At 47.1% G+C, this 15,141-nt stretch overlaps 1 protein-coding gene across 1 annotated transcript in view; it reads left to right on the top strand.

The window, feature by feature from the left end:
• PLXNB1 (plexin B1) overlaps positions 1-15,141 on the top strand; it is an 82,787-nt gene that overhangs the window by 19,982 nt on the left and 47,664 nt on the right. Inside the window, exon 2 of the mRNA XM_065642336.1 lies at positions 2,442-2,717. The gene's annotated coding sequence lies outside the window, so the exon portion shown is untranslated. The remainder of the gene's footprint in view (positions 1-2,441; positions 2,718-15,141) is intronic.

Here is a 15,141-nt window from a genome sequence, read left to right as displayed (position 1 = left end):
CCTCCGGGAGTGGGGAAAGATGGAAAGAGCGCTCTCCTCTTGCAGCCTGCTCTGTGTGTGCTGGTGGAGGTTGGAAGCGTGGAAAGGTAGGGCAGCCGGAGCGATGGGCGGACTGGGAAAGCGTTAAGGGGCTGTGGCGGGTGAGCAGCAGGTCCATGCTCAGATGTCCCCCGCACGGCTCTGGGGACGGCCAGCCGACTCCTCTGTGGTGCCTGGAGATGCGGGGAAGCCTGGGGAGCAGGATGGGGCTGGTCCTGGGGCTGTAACCCTTGGCTGGGGGGCTGCCAGTGAGGCGTCTCTGCCGAGGGCTGCCCGCTGGCGCCGAGGGAGTTAAGCGTTGCTCGGCGGCCGGGGGTGAGCCTGCCTCGGGGTGTCGAGCTCCATTCCCACGGCTTTTCCTTTCTGACCAGGGCTGGGGGAGGGATCGCTCCTGGAACAAGTAAAATGCCCAGAGGCTGGAAAACAGCACCCCGGCCCCTCTGGCCTTGTGTTGGGCTGGGAGGGATTTGAGCTTCATGGCAGGCTGGGCAGGGGCTGCTGGCCAAGGCCGGGGTCTGTCGCCACTCAGCTGGCCGCTGGGTAAGATTGTGGCTTTATTTCCCCCCTTTAGGCAGCCTGAGATGGCTTTGCAGGCAGCCGGGTTCCTGAAATAAATGATTTCCCAGCTGGAAGGATGTAAAGCAGAAATCAGGTCCCATGAGCAGATCACAGCACAGGTTCAAGAGCAGCAGCGTTTGAAGGAGCGTCTTTCCCTACAGGACATGCAAGTTTTGTCAAAGGCATAAGATATTATAGCCCTTTCCTGATGCTGACTCCACCTTCTCCTCCTGCACCATCTGGAGCTGCTGAGTTGAGCTGTTTGAAGCCCCGAGGAGCAGGAAGAGCAGGTGAAAGTCTGAGGGGCAGGGGGTGCTCAGAGCCTAAATCCACCTTCTCCATCAGCAGAGCAGCGGGCTGGGAGAGCTCTGCCAAATCCCGGTTTGCTTTGGTGTGTCTCTGCATGGGGTACTAACCCTGGCCAGCACCAGTTTCCCAGCAGAGAAAGGAGCCAGGCTACCTGTTCAGCCCCTAGAAATACTCTCTGAAGTCCTTTCTGAGGACTAAGGTGTGTTGTCCTTATTCTCAACAGCTTCTGAATTCTGGGCAAGGCGAATTGATGTGAGCGAATGAGACTGAGCAGCAGCGTAAAGGAGAGATGCAGAACACCACGGGCCAAGTGCAATTCCGCAGTTTCGTTCCGCTGGGCTGCGCTTGTGCTGCGCAGACCAGGTTATGCCAAAAAAAGATGGCAAACGTGTGGCTGGAGATTGGATTTTTGCTTGTGCTTAAGATAATTTGGCTTTGCTCCCATCCCAGCTCCTCTTTGTGAAGCCTGAAATACTGTGATTCTCCCACTTGCTGTGCTGGCCCCTGCAGCAGGAGGATCTGGAGCGGAGAGAGCAGGATCGTCTGTGTGGGGCAGAACCTTTTGCTTCTTGCAAGACCAAGGGGGTAGCCTGGGTCAGCACCTAGATACAGACATGAACATTGAAACAACAGTCTCTGTGCAAACATTCTGCAAACACCAAAGTATATAGAGATTCGTCCTGGTGGATCTTGCTGATTGTTAGATGCCAAAATCCTAATAAAGGCTTAGTGGTTGCTGAGCTCTGCTTTTGAGTGTACTCCAGCTCTTTCCTCTGTCCATTTACTTGCCCAGCAATGGGCAAACGTGGCTGGAGTGGGAGCCGGAGCCCTGGTCTGATCCTGCGGTGGATAAATGCACAAAGGGAAACTCTCGCCTGCTGTGGCGGTCGCTTGGGACCCAGGTGCAGATGCACCAGCCAGAGCTGCTTTTCTGCCGTGCTCCTGCAGGGACCAGGGTGTGTTCCCATTGTGCCTGTTCTGGTTTCCTCCTGTCAAGCCTCTGCTCATTATTCTTGCCTCGAGCTGTCTCAAGCCTGAAGGCAAAGCGCTACCGAAGGCTCTGTAGATTTGCCCTTGAGAGACGTGCGGTCCTCGGAGAGTGGCTGTTCAAGGGAAGCGCTGCCTGGGCTGAATTGAGGCTGTTTCAGGCTGCACAGCTCTGAGCTAATCTCCCAGAGGCAGAGACATTACTCACCAATCAGGAATGTGTCTGTATTTTTCCTAATGAGAACAAAACATTTTATCCCTCTTCATTAGCGGAGAGTTAGGGTGTACGGTTGCTATGCCAACAGACTCCTCTCCCCTGCGGACACACTGGGGGTGTCCTCCATGCCATGGTTAGAAGGGTGAACGGGAAGGCTCGTTCTGGCAAGAAAAAGATCCCATTGTTTTCCCAGGGCTGCCTGGACTTTGTGCAGCTGGCCAGCTCTTTGCCTTCTCCGGGGGAAGGGAACCACAGCGGGAGTCAAGTGCAACAGAGGTTTAATTTATTGGAAAAACAGCCTTTGCATTTCATGTTATGTTGTTTTTTCCAGCTTGAGGCACACTCTTCAATAAGAGAAATGAAGGTGTCTCAACGTTCCCAAGAGTCCAGATGGTGAGCACGATGCGCCGGGGTTGGGCACGGGGCCGCCCATGGACTGCTGCAGCCTGCTGGGCTCCGCTGCGTTCCTGATCATCCTGGCTCGTGCGGCTGGTGTGATGCTGGGCAGCCTCTGGATGCTGCTGCGGAACGAACCCACCTGACGAGCCGCGCCACCTCGCATTAGTTGGACGAGTGGGTTCACCAGGCACGTGGTCTACTGGAAAGAGTGAGTGGCCGTACATGAGAACATGCGCTCGTTCCCTTTGCAAAGGGAACGTTCCCTTGTATGCAGAGAAATCCTATGAAGGAGGGAGGCATATCTTCAACGGAAGCTTTGTAGAGTTCTGCTGTAAGCAGATGTATTTATTCCAAAGGTTGCCCTTCCATTTGCTTGACATTTTTGTCTTTGTCTTGGTCCTCCTCCCCAGCTGCACCCTCCTTTCCTAAGGGACTGGCTGGGATCTGTGGGTTGCAGTGGTGCCCAAGTCAGGCCACTGGACACCTTCTGCAAGAATCTTCTTGGCACCTCTGGTGCTGCACTTCCATTTCTGTTGCAATGCAAAAAATAACTTTTAAACTTTGAATTTTCTGTATGAGAAAATGAGTTTAACCTACAGGCAGAAACAAACAAACCGAAAAAGCTACTTTCTGATGGTGATCTATGGCTAGAAATGGGCTGGTGAGTGTTGCCAAATCTGAAGACAGTCTCCTGGAGCAGGGGCGATGTTCATATCGGGCTGTCAGTCACCAGGCTGTGTGATGAGCTGCTTTGTGCTGGCTGAGCTCTGTGGTGTTGACAGCTATAGACCCTTGAAGAAATGTCTCCCTGAAACTGATTTCTCCTTTCAAGCTGCTTCCTGCAAAACAGGATAGTTACAACTCCCATTTCGGTTTGCCTGGCAAAGCACTCAGTAAATGTTGCGTGGAATTTGAATACGGGAATTTGAATGTGAAATATAGGGTGGTATAGCAGAGATCCCAGACTGAGTGAGCTGCTGGAGATCTGCAGATCTGCATGAGCTTCTGGCTGGGGAATGAAACCCTGACACCTGGACACGAGGTGCCGATTTAGATGAGTCACCCGCTCCTGCACTGGAGAGATGAGTATCATGTTAGAGCACCAGGAGCCCTTTGTCAGAAGGATCTCTGCTTGTTGGACTTGCAGCTATAGCAGTAGGAGGACTCAGCAGAAACAAAAACCATTAACAAAGCCAGACAGCAACCTCTAGCCCAGACTTCTCCGTGTGCGCAGCCTGTGTGGTTTCAGTTTGGTAGTAGACCTGGATTGAACTCTTGGATGGTAAAGAGCAAATTTTTGGAAAAACCTATTTCAACCTGGAGCCTCCAAGAATAAATCCCAAGTACATATAACATGGGTACAACGATGGGCGAGTCTGGTTTCCTCAGCCTTGCATTGCTCTGGATGGTTCAAATAAAACCATTAGATCCAGACCTGTTTGAAATAGGGAATGAGTAAGTACTTGAGATGACTTGAATTCAGGCCAGTCTCTTCTGGATCTATGCCTTCAGGGTACATAAAAAATAACAGAGAGGACAGAGATCTGGATGTTGTATTCTTTGAGATACCGAACTAATTCTGTCCAGATCCTATTGAAGAAGTGCTCCAGCAGAAGTGCACTAGATTACATGCTTTTTAGTATCTTTGAGTGCAAAAGATGGTGGCTGAACAAACTAACTTCTGAAATGTGAGTTACGGTTATTATCCAAGTCACACTCTACTTCATTCTTGTGCAGCCGGAGTAGCAGTTTGGTGTTACCTAGGAGAATGTTACTTGCTCCCTCTTCTTCTCTCCCTTTTTAAACAGTGTAGGGGCTGATTTTCTGCCCTATTTTCTGTGAGCCACCACTTTTTTTTTTTTTTTTTTTTTTGTTTAGAATAAAGATAAACATGCAACTGCTGTGCTGTGTGCAAGGCATGAATTGTTCAGGAGAAGCCCTCACCTTGGGGGGTGGAGGGCACATTTTTCCGAACTGCAATGACGTGTTTTGGCTGTAGACATTTCTTTCTCATTGCTTCCTATGCCTGGCAAGCAGTTCTATACAGTGTGCTCTCTGCAAAGTGGTCGCAATAGTGGAGGATTTGGGTATTTCTAGACCTGGGGCCACATATTTCCTTCATATGTGACATAAAGCCTCTGCACAGCTACCTCGAACCTCCAGCTCCAGTTCCAAATGTGGTATCTCGGTGAAAGACTGGTCCAAATTGCTCTCTGGTCTTGCATCTTGTCCTGCAATTCTGTTTCCGAGATGTCTCCCAGTGCATGCTGAGCTTTTCTTCACTAGTTATGTACGTATGCTCCGTTTGTTGAAGTACTTAGCCTTGTAACAACTAGATTCTTGCTGTGGTAGTATCTGAGCTGCTTTCAGCAGAAGAATAACGCAGACCTACACATATCCACAACAGGGTAAAGAATAAATTTCCAAAACTTGTTTTTGCCCCTGGAAGCACCGCAGGTGTAACACCTGGAGCCAGGTGAATGCCTTATGTGAAAATAAGCCCTTGTGTCGTGTTCCAGGCGCAGATTTTATTTAACTCTCAGGGCTGGCATAGTTTGATGTCACCAAAGATGTGGTCAGCTCTCCAGAACTGCGTTCTAGGAGTTCAGCTTCCAGGAATAGCCAAGGGCTTTGCCCATCTCATCTGGAGGAAGAGGTGGGAAGAGCTGGGCTCAACTTAGAGGGTCAATTAGCTGAATTTTTGAGTCCTGTGTGATACCCACCACCTTGAGAGGAGGATGAGGTGTTCCTTCCAACCCTTGAAGAATGGTTCCAAGCCCTAAATTGTGAAGTAGGTTCATATTTTTGAAAATGCTGTTAGCACTGAGTATTGTAACTCTATGTAATATAACTGTCATCAGCCCTCTCTTGAATTCTGTTGGGTTTTAATGGCCTTTTTTTTTTTTTTTTTAATTCCAGTTACACTTGTACATCTCTGCATCTTAAAAATGCTTGTTTAACTTCTAACAGTGAAACTGGCAAAGGACAGAGAAAAGCCAGATATTTCAGCCTAACAGGAAAGTTAGGTTGCTTAGTGAGCTAAGCGTGTATAAGTAGCAAAGTCCTATATCTGATAATCAAGAATGTAGGAAGTGATTAGGATCACTGCACCTGTGGAAGAAATCACTCAGGATTTGGGGGAGTCAGGATAAAACCAAGTATTCCTGTATGACTCTGTAGAAGAAGAAGGAGGTCCCTTGAGGATATTGTTGTTATATGTAGCATCAGGAAATCACTAAATATTGTGCCCATGCTTGAGGAGGAAAAAAAGTAATGGATTGAAATGTTCATAAAGAACATAGAACAGAATAAAGCTCTGGCATGCAACTTTTGTCAAAAAGCATACATCCTTCATAAGGGCAGGCAAAATCAAATATAAGGATGTTATTTGTATTTTCAAAGCTCTAATGGGGAGAGAAAGTTTTTGAAAAATACACCCTATTCTGGAGGAAGAAGGTGTAGCTGGATGCTGGGGCTTGAAAGTAAACTTGCTCTTGAGCAAACTCAGTTTAAGAAGTTAGGCTGCATATTTTAACAGAGAACTACCTGACTAGCAATTCCCTGTAGCACTTGGGAATCCCTACTGTGTTTAAAATTATCACGCTAGTTTCTCCAGCTCAAATGGAACTCGAGTTTTCTGCAGGTTCAGGAAAACCATTGCATCTAGAGAAAGGTATCTTCAGTTATTAGAAACAGAACAGCAGCAACAGTGACCAAAGGTGAGGATTAACCTTCCCTGCAAAGAGCAACTGAATAAAGTGGGATTCTTCCACCTGAAAAGCAATGAGTGATAGTTATCTTCAAATCCTGAATGGCATGGAAAGGTTAGAGGGGGAGTAAACCTTTTTTCTTACCTCTTCCATTACAAGTATGAATAGGTATTGAATGGAGCCAGCATGTAGTAAGCTTAAAAACAAATAACAGCTTAGTCTTTGATGTGTGCAGTTAACCTGGGAAGCTTCTTGCCACAGGATGTTGTGAATGCCAAACATCTGTGTGTATTTGAGGACACGGGGCAGCTCCATAGAAGAAAAAGCTACTGAGGGTTACTAAATGCATGGAAACCACCTCTATCCCAATAAATACCTGAGCTTTACATCATTGAAACCTGGGAGATCATTCAAGGAGGTAAAGTGCTACTACGTGCTTGCTTCGTACTTAGGTTTCAGGCCATCGCCAGCGCCAGACAACTGCACCCTGGTTTGTCAGCACAGAGGGAGGAGGGGGAGGCAAATAAAACTTGTAAAAACAAAGACTGGCAGCGCTTGCGGTCTGGGTTGGTTCTGCACCGCTTGTGATGTACTGCGTGCACCTCTTATTGCTAAAGGCATCGCCTGTGGATGTTCGAGTCTGCAAACCGTTGACTTGAGTTTGAAGAGAGGTGGCGAGTGTTTGTGGACACTACACAGCTGGGAAGGGTGGTGTGAAAACAAATATTCTAAGCAGAGAAGTTGACTTTCTCCCTTTCTCTATGGCTTGTAGCCTAAAACTTATTTCTGCGATTTCCGCCCCCCCCCCTTTCCCCTCTCTCCCCCCCCTTTAAAAGTGTTTCTTGCCTGGTAATGAACCGTAACTCAATTTGAGCTAAAATGGGTGATAAGCAAATATATAAACAATACAAGCCCTGTTCCAAAGCGTTTTCAAACTAAAAATGTTATGGCCTACATGAGGTTCATACCCTTCAGAAGTACTCAAAGCACTGGTCTTATTTTAAACTCTGTCTAAACATTTAAAAATAACTCGAAAATAGGGCTCACTTCTAGATGCTTCACCCTTGATAGCCTGGTCTTGAACTTGGTTTTAGGTGCTTACGCAGATCCGCAGAGGGCACAGTACAGAACAACCCTAGTTGTTCATTTGAACTTCCTTTCTCTTTCAGAAGGAAGAGAACAGTGCTGGGCTCTGTCTTTTTCTCCCTAGGGACATGGTTTCTGCTGTTAGGTAGTGTCCCTTCTTTTTCTTTGCTTTTTAACCTTTTGTAGACTAGCTTTCCTGCTGTGGTCCTTGGGGAACAGCTATAGAAAGCAGAACTAAGATGACGTATTAATATATTATTGGAGGCACTTTCTTATGGCTGAAAACAGCTGCATTGGCGTGTCGTGGGAAATTACAGCCCCTTTGAAAGGATACAGACACCGACTTGTCTGCATCTCGTGTTCTATAGTGACAGTCACTCCATGGGCTGGCTCAGAAGTCGCGTGCTCAGGTGACAGATAAGAGGAGACAGACAGACACAGACAGACGTGGGGCTGGGACAAGAAGCCAGATGGAGAACACACAGGATTAGGTTATGTTGGGGAAGATGGGGACCAGGTGGAGTGTGTTTAAGTTCTCTCCTGTTGATTGTTCCTCTCCCATTTTGACGTGTTGCACCTATGTAGTCAGCTGTCTGCAGGAAGATGTCCCTGTCCCAAAGCAGAAGTGTCACCACTGCAGAGCAGCAATGGGCTCAGTTGTTACACCATTTAGAGAGCATCCTTCCCGTTTCACTCGCAATTCCTCAGTTATTCTTTTCAGTTATTTTGTTCCAGCAATGATTCTCTCTCGACCTGTTCCTGGGAGTGTTAAGCCTGTCTCCCATTTTATATATATACATATATGCCATTATATATCCAGATGGTCTGTCCAAATTAGGTTTAGTTGGAACCTGTCTTTAGCCTGTATGATCTTTTCTATCCCTAGCTGGTCCATCATTTTAGTTAGTGTATTTCCCACTAAGCCTGGAGAAGGTTTGATTTAAAGCATTTTTATGATGCTAAACTTGTGTCAGGCCCACTGTGGCCTCCTGGGTTGACATCAGGTGTCTGATTGTTCAGTTTGGTCCACGTATATGTCTGATGAGTGCTGTGTGAGCCACGTTCTTGTAGGATTTTGATTAGTTTACCGATGTTGTCGCAAAGTTGAACAGTTTTCTTTCCAAAATAAGGCGCAGTCCCTGCCATGTGGAGTACAGAGCTTAAAATGACAGCGGAAGGTGCCTGGGAGTGGGACAGTCTGCAAACAGAACGGTGCTGACCACAGGCTGTGGTTTATCCTTTCAGCACAGACGCGTGTGCTTTTTCCTTGTTCCCCTTGTTCTCTGCTCTAGCTGTTCCTTCCAACAAAAAGAACAGCCACTCGATCAAAACTCAGTGCTCTTCCTAACAAACTACCATAAATCTGGTTTTCCTGTCTTCTGTTTGTGTTTTGTTTTGTTTTTTGGCAAGGTAGCGTTCTCTTGAAACGCCGACAGTCAGCCAGTTATACTGGCTGCAATTCCTGCTCGTAGCAGTTTGCATTTCAGACCAGCGGCGCAGTTTGTGCAGCAGACCTGTCAGAGCACCTCTGTGGCTCTGGGGTGAAGGTCTGGGCTTCCCTGAAGGGCAGAAGGCAAAACCCAGTCGGTCCTGCCCAGCCAGTGGCTGTGAGACCGTGAAAGTGGGAGGGTAGCAAACCAGATGGAGAAGAGTCTCAACCGAAAAACCTTTATCATTCACGGCTGCCACGAACAGGTAGTCAGTTCTGATCCATGGTGCCTTCAGGACAGCACTGAAGAATCTTTCTCAGCACTGATCATGACCGGGAGCTCAAATATTTTGCCAGAAAAACTTAGGATCTCCTCAGTCTGAGTGCATGGGTAAGATCAGAAACTCATTTTGCGAAGCCACTTGATGGTGCTGGAATTTCTTATGGTGAATTTTGTCTTGTAATAAAATTCCTTGTTCTGAATAAAGTGTGACTAGACATCTCCTTGTTAACAAGCTGACTGGAGAACTCTTGCTCCAGATAGTTTTGTTTCTCCAAGTACCAAATCTTGCAGTGTTCCAGCTTTGCTTCCTTTCTGCTTAAAATTTCGTGTTGCTTGTTTTCACTCCTCTAGCTCGTGAACCCACAGCAGTATGACTGAAGAGCATTGCCTGATGGCCCATGCACTGCAGGAGTCCTCCCACCCCTGTCTGTCTGCAGTCTTTGCTCTGAATTTTATCCTTGAAACAATAACTTCCAAGTGTGGACGGTGTCTGGAGTGGAGGGCTGTGACTGTAGGGTGGAAGAGGACACTGCATCGCTGCTGCCAGCCTGTGGCTCCTCAACCACCGACACCTTGAGAGCCACTCCTGGATGATTCCTGTGCCAGCATCCTGTGTGGGACTACGTTTGGAAGCACTGGGTATCAAAGATCCCAGCCCATGTTGGAAGGTCATTGCTCAGAGCTGTTGAAACTGATGTGAAGCAGATCCTGGCTCTCAAGTCTGCACCAAGCATGGTCAGTCATGGAGAGGGGCCAGAGGAGCAACAGAAATGATCCGAGGGCTGGAGCAGCTCTGCTGGGAGGACAGGCTGAGAGAGTTGGGGTGTTCAGCTGGAGAAGAGAAGCTCCGGGAGCCTTTCAGTGCTTAAAAGGGGCTGATAAGAAAGATGGGGACAGACTTTTCAGCAGGGTCTGTTGTGATAGGACAAGGAGTGATCGTTTTAAACTAAAGGAGGGGAGATTCAGGCCAGACATGAGGGAGGAATTGTTGGCCCTGAGGGTGGTGAGAGCCTGGCCCAGGTTGCCCAGAGAGGTGGTGGCTGAACCATCCCTGGAGACATCCCAGGCCAGGCTGGACGGGGCTCTGAGCAACCTGAGCTGGTGCAGATGTCCCTGCTCATGGCAGGGGGGGCACTGGATGAGCTTTGAAGGTCTCTGCAACCCAAACTATTCCATGATTGTGCAGCAGTGCAGTGGGAGCTCTCATGTTTTATACCAGTTATGAGCAACTTGGGAAGGTCCCCAGGATTTTTGAATGACCTGGTGTGTTACCATCTGTTCTCAGCCTTATGAAAGCCTTGGTACTGCCTTGCAGAGGTGGGAGAAAATGTCTGGCCACCTCAACTTGGATCATTATCTGGCAAACCTGTGTAACCTAATTACCAGAATATTAAACCAAATAGTTTGTAGCTGACTACTGATAGCCTTCTAGGCTTAGGTACTAATTTATGGAAGATAAATTGATTAAAGCTTCATTTCTGATAATGCTTTAAAATGAGTTGAGTAATACAAGATAGAATATATCTTGACTTGGTTTGAAGGCAAACCACAAGCAGATTGTGGTAGTGATGTGGAATTCTCTTGATTTTGCTGTCTCTTCTGGATGGGAGGAGATAGATGCTACTCGTGTGGTTGCATTGCATTAAATTTATTTGCATGTTGCTGCCTGTGTTCATGGCTGTAGCCAGAACTGCTGACGCTATTGGAGTGGTGGGGAGGACTATCAAACTGCTGTCAGGCTGTTTGGTTTTCCAGAAGGTTACTGGGGAGGGCAGAAAAGTGAATTTTGTTTGAAATGAAGGAAAACTCCAAGGAGAAGAATTCCTTCCTGTCCATCCAGAGTGTATTAATTCTTTATAGAGCTGTTGTGGTACTAAAATTGAAGACTTCTAGGGTGTCAAGGAGGTGCTGTTCTTTAACAGACCAGAGCACCCCGTGCTGCTGAGTGTCTGCAGGGTGAAAGGATTTATTCGAGGCAGACACCGGGGTTTAATGGTTCTTATTTGCGTCTTGACAACTGGATGGTGGAGCTCGGGATGTGGTGTCCTTGTGTGTCTGTGTCTGCTTGTGGTCTGTAACATGGCTAACAAGAACCTCTTCTGTGGTAGGTTTTGCAGAATCATAGAACAGTTTGGGTTGGAAGGGACCTTCAGATCTCCCCCCGTGCCCCCCCTGCCACGAGCAGGGACATCTGCACCAGCTCAGGTTGCTCAGAGCCCCGTCCAGCCTGGCCTGGGATGTCTCCAGGGATGGTTCATCCACCACCTCTCTGGCCAACCTGGGACAGGCTTCCACCTCCCTCAGGGGCAACAATTTCTTCCTCATGTTCAGCCTGAATCTCCCCTCCTTTAGTTTAAAACCATCACCCCTTGTCCTGTCGTGACAGTCCCTGCTAAAAAGCCTGTCCCCATCTTTCTTATCGGCCCCTTTTAAGCACAGGAAGGCCTCCCTGTTCTCCCTCCTGCTGTCCTGCAGGGCTGGCGCTGGCATGGAGACCGCAGGTCCCTCTTGGGGACAACTGTAGGACCGGCTTCCTTTCACAAGGGTTTCACAGGAGGTTGGAAGCTCCTTTCCTCCCTTGCTGGGTTACTCCAAGGCCAGGCTATCTGCAAAAGGACTTTCCTTGGGAGTGTGGCCTTTGCCTGGGGGACGTGAGAGCTTGGTTAGGGGTCACGGTGCCGTCCTCTGGGAAGCTGGTGGCAGGAGGTCTCCTCCCTCCCTTCTGCAGGGCACCCTGCCAAGGAAAACAGGCTCTCGGGCAGAAGCCATGACATTGAGAAGATCGTGTGTTGTCCTGGCTGTTTCTGGAGGAAGCGGTTGGGCATTTCTGCTTGACAGAAATCAACGCAGACGGGCTGAGGCAGCTCGAGCAGAGCAGGACTCGGGCTTTCGTGGCCTTTGGAGCCGAAGCCGAGGACGGGAGGATCCTGGGGAAAGGTGCCCCTAATGACAGGGAGGGCAGCGCGGCTGGGAAGGTGTGCCGTGTTTGAGGTGGAGGCTGGTCAAATATGAATCATGTCTGTTTGAAGTAGTGATAAAATCCCAGCTTGAAGGTTTTCTGTAATACCTGGCCAAACAGTGCTGTGCTTTAGCTTCCCTCTCACCCCGCTTAGAACGGACAGTCCTGACCCACTTTTAGCAACAGCAGCTCTGTTGAACCCTACCCAGTGCTTAGCCGTGTATACGGCAAACACGTTATCTGTTTTGTTCAGGCTTGTGAGTGAGAAATTTCCATCAAATATTTAGCAGAGAGGGAAGAGCTGTTCCTGGAAGAGAGGATTTGGGTGGGTTAAACCCAGTTCTGCCACTTCTGTGCACCCCGGCTCTGGCCTTTGCTTCGGGTTCTCGGTGTGCTGAGGGTGATGCTCGCTTGCTGTGTTGGGCATTAACTTTGTGCTGCACTGTCAGGATTCAGTTAGATGGTATCTAAATGTTAATATGATAGATAATAATGCCTTTAGTCAACGAGGTTTAGGTTCCGGCTTCCTAAATATGCAATTAGGCAGGGCTAAAGTTACATTCTTAATATTTAAAAATAAATAAAATCTATAATGGTGCCATAAAATAAGTTTAAGTAGAGCTGTCATCCCGGGGCAAATTGCAAAGCTCTGTGTAGCTCAGTATCCTGGCTTTGACAAGAGCCAGAAGCAGATGCCTAATGAGGACTGTAAGAAACAGGGCATGTATAATGCGGTGGGTTTGCTTGTTGGTTTTGTGTATGTTTGTTTCTTTTCCCTTTTTCCCCCTTTTTCCCCCTTTTTCCCCCTTTTTCCCCCTTTTTCCCCCTTTTTCCCCCTTTTTCCCCCTTTTTCCCCCTTTTTCCCCCTTTTTCCCCCTTTTTCCCCCTTTTCCCCCTTTTCCCCCTTTTCCCCCTTTTCCCCCTTTTCCCCCCTTTCCCCCCTTTCCCCCCTTTCCCCCTTTTCCCCCTTTCCCCTTTTCCCCTTTTCTCTCCCCCCCTAATTTGACTCCCAGCTTATGACCATCATCAGTTAGGGGCCCTCTTTGATCAGGAGTTGTATCTAATAATCTGATCTTGACTACATCTACTCTCCATTAATTTACATAATCCCTCTTCTAGCTTGTTTGTTTCTAGTCTCCATGACATACTACAGCAGCGAGCGCTACAATTTAATTATGCATTTTAAATACTATTCAAAATATTTTATATCCAGTGACAGTTTCCTTGAACTGGCTTAGAAAAGTTGTCTGTAACTTTGTAGGTGCTCTGTTGTTTCTGTATTATAAGACATGATAGTCGATTATTCTATGTTTTTCATCTTGACACCGTCATGTTTCAGATCTCTTAAATTTTCCCTGTCTTCCCTCAGTTGTTTCTTTGTCCATCCAAAGTCCTGCTCTGCCCAGTCTCTCCTTATATGGAAGCTGCTCCATGTTTTTGATCATCTTTGTTGTCCTTTTTGTCATTCTGTCTCCTTTTTCAGATGTGGGAATCAGAGCTGCCCGCAGCATTCAGCAACATCGTGGTGATCCGTGTTTTCTTTCCCAAAGACTCTGAACGTTGCATTTGCCTTTTTGCTCGATACTAAATGCTGAACTGACCTACCAAGTGTCCGGAGTTTTTCTAAGTGGTAACTGCTAGCTTGGATCCTGGTGTGTTTATGTAATTAGAATATTTTGTATTGGTTTTGGTATTTATTGACATCTAAGATATTGTGTGGTTACTTAAGAGTGCATGAGTTCTGTTACTTTTTATAGTCTTTTCTGAATTTGATTGTGATTAATTTTTTAACAGTAAAATTCACCACTTTGGGACATATTCCTCCACATAGGTCTTATGTAAACATTGAACTGCGCAGGTGGCAGAACAAATTCTTGGCAGGTCTCACTGATAACCTTCCTCTGACGGGAAGCTGTTTTCGTTTCCTGTCTTTTAACTCCTTATTAAATCATGATAGGTACTGTAACTTTAATTGCACAATAGCTTTTTTTTTTCCCAAGAGCCTTAGCTGACAGTTCTTTTAAAATTAGTTTAGTTCATATTAAACAGGTTAAAAACTGGCTCTTGGTTCTCAATTAACTGGAAATTGGAAATCTGCTCTTGGAATTCCGTAGGTACTGCAGGAATTTCTCTCTGCTCCAATACTAGTTTGTATTTTGACCAACAGTTGGGTTCCTGAACTTCTGCAAGCAAATTTGTTTCTACAGGGCTGATGGTCTTAGATTTATGTGGATTTTTGCAGAAATGGTGGATTTGCTCAGCAGGGCGATTTGGGTGGGTAACTTTAGTGAGCTCTGCTGCCCCAGCAGGGTTCTGTTACAGCCAGGTTAAACCTGTCCAGGCTCTCTGGATGTACTAGAGAACTGAATATATTTTTTCATAACTAGTTGACTGGAAGCATATTTGAGTCATGGATGGTATCCAGCTGTATACAGGCTTGGAATGTGGTGTGGTACCTAAAAGAGCAAGAGGTTCTTGAGCAGGTAGGTGGAGGAGTGGTGGGTCAAAGTGGAGAAAGTAACATTTGCTCTGGGTGCAGCACTAGAAAGCCAAAGGGATAGAAAGCCTGTCTGGGAAAAGGGGATGCTCATCCAGGTCAGGTACCTTAAAAAAAAAAAAAAAAAAAAAAAATTAAAAAAAAAAAATATATATATAAAGATGCTGACAAACTGGAAAGGACTCAAGGAGCTACAAGAAAAGTTAAGTCTTTCTGACTGAAGAAGCTCAGCCCACCTGATATACCCATCCGAATAATTACACGTGGCTGCAATCGGTGATTCAGGAATGCCCGAAGCTGCCGGGACGCATAGGGCAAGGATTGCCTGGTGCTTTTCTGCCCTTACACTGCTACTGAGGCACCTATTATTGTCTGTTGCTGGAGCCAGGGTTCTGTGTAGGTGGACCTCTGTCTGTGTTAGAAGAGCTGTTGTTATCTTCTTGCCCAAGGAGGATTAAGAGCAAGGATTAGTTTTCAAACTCTTCACAAGAAGCAACTAGAAGCTTCTTTGACTCGAGAGATCCTTTGACAAGCAAAGTGCGACAAAATGACAAGGCATTTTACTTGCGGTAAATAACCCCTGGGGATCAGCTTGCTGGGTTAAGGTGGTAGTTTCTGTAATTTAGGAGCCCTAAACTCTGCTTTGATTGGGAGACTTTAGGCAGGAG

Source organism: Caloenas nicobarica, chromosome 11, assembly GCF_036013445.1.
Source record: "Caloenas nicobarica isolate bCalNic1 chromosome 11, bCalNic1.hap1, whole genome shotgun sequence".
Classification (NCBI taxonomy): domain Eukaryota; kingdom Metazoa; phylum Chordata; class Aves; order Columbiformes; family Columbidae; genus Caloenas; species Caloenas nicobarica.
This window is presented reverse-complemented; position numbering and strand designations above follow the sequence as displayed.